General features: G+C 42.7%; 1 long non-coding RNA gene across 1 annotated transcript; it reads right to left on the bottom strand.

Moving 5' to 3' along the window:
- Positions 1 to 831: 831 nt before the first annotated feature.
- LOC141084597 (uncharacterized) lies at positions 832 to 1612 on the bottom strand. Its single transcript, XR_012231045.1, has 3 exons — positions 1548 to 1612; positions 951 to 1045; positions 832 to 872 (listed from the first exon to the last, which is right to left on the bottom strand). It is a non-coding gene; the product is annotated as an uncharacterized lncRNA (long non-coding RNA).
- Between the last annotated feature and the right edge of the window lie 227 nt (positions 1613 to 1839).

Genomic DNA, 1839 nt, shown 5'->3' on the forward strand with positions numbered 1-1839 from the left:
CAGGGATGGCATCTTGTGCAGAGACCCAAAATACTCCTGCCCCAAACAGTCAAACAGCTGCCAATCCGTTGACAGTAACCGAGCCACTGGCCAAAAAAAGCAAGGCCAAAACCAAAAAAAAAATGGATGTGACTACAAAAAGGGTTAATGACACCATAGATCTAATCAATAAATCTTCCAGGGAAGATCACTTGGATTTTTTTGGTGCCAGCATAGCCAGCAAAGCTCGGTTACTGTCAGCGGAAAGGCAGACTAAGTTTATGACAGTAGTAAATGCAATACTGTCATAATTTGAAGACCCTTCGCCTATCGCACCTTTAGCAGATATTGTAATAGGGGCCACACAAAGTGTTCGTGCAAGGCGTCCACCACCACCACCATTGCCGCCTCCACAACCACCAATGCCACCACCACCACCACAACAGCGTGATGACCAACGATATCAGCGACCTCCCATTAACTATTCTTATTATGGAGATGTTAACTCGGAACACATGAGTTACAACCCAGATTACATCTTGCTCAACTAGTTTAGGGCATAAGGCAGGTCCTGGATGACAAAGTCCTCCATTACCTTCAATAGTTCTGCGTTGCTGACACCAGACCTGCTGTCACCGTTTTGTGAGGCCATATTCGGACAACACTTGTGTTTGTTGAACCTTTTCTTTGTTGTTGAAAGATTTTATATTTAAAAAAAAAAAAAAGACTATGTTGGTCATAAAGTCTTTATTGGTTTTATAATAAATTAATATTTACAATTTGTTTTATTATTATTTGTGGAAAAATATCATAAGGTCTTCTCCCATAATGCTCAGGAGCCGGTCAAATGCCGGATGGTGAGCCGGCAAAAGGACACAAATGTCTCGGGATATCTGTTAAAAAAAATAATAATTTACATCACATACAGATTTGTACTTATAACAAATTCTCGTCACATATGGGTAACTTACCTTCTCAAATCTTGGTATAGCACACGAAAGTGACCCTTTCCTGTACGTTCTGCCACAATGGGGTCTACCCACATTCTTCTGGTTCTCTTTCTGGCCTGCAAGTAAGATAAAATAATATGGGTTAAGGTCCCGTAAGAGTCTACAACGCTCCAGCACTGAGGAAAACGATGTGACCTAAAGATGGTTGGTACGTCGCTACCTGTTCACTCACCAGGCAGATCTATTCAATTTACACAGCCACTATACGGCAAGCCGTAACCTCAACAGTCATTGGGACCTTGTCACACAGCAGCTAATCTGACGACCCCAGCCTGCGTCCTTGAATTCTGCGCCACCATCGCAGTCGCTCATTGTCAGCAAACATAGCAATGCATGAGGCCAGCGGAACAAAACCGATCAAAAAATGGACAGGACATTCAAGCTCAATCAGCAATATCCAGCAGGGGGACAGTCGCCTATATCCATCACATGTAGCAAGATGGCTGGCGACGTCGCTGTTGCGTCACAAAAGCTGTGATGTTTCAGCGACCTCGCTAGCAATCTCACTATGTGTGATGAGGACTCAAAAACAATATTTTTACATACAGTGTTGCTTACCTGGAGTCTTTGCTGATTCAGAGAATCAAGCAATACTCCCAAAGCTTGGAGGCGTTGTGGCCTGCATAGCCATACATTACTTTCACCATGTTCTTCGCCATGCTGTGTGCTTCGTTGTTCACTCCGATCATTTTCAAGGTTAGCACTCATGATTACGAAAGTGTGCCGAATCCAAAATGGAGAAAGAGGTTGGACTAGGAAGTGACATCATTTTTTTTTTCTATTTTGAAGTTTCTTCTCTTTATTTTTGCTTTCAAAAAAGGCAGACAAATCAGGTAGAAAAACGCAAGCA

This window comes from Dendrobates tinctorius, unplaced genomic scaffold (genome assembly GCF_039654945.1).
Source record: "Dendrobates tinctorius isolate UK_male_01 unplaced genomic scaffold, ASM3965494v1 ptg000025l, whole genome shotgun sequence".
Taxonomy (NCBI): Eukaryota; Metazoa; Chordata; class Amphibia; order Anura; family Dendrobatidae; genus Dendrobates; species Dendrobates tinctorius.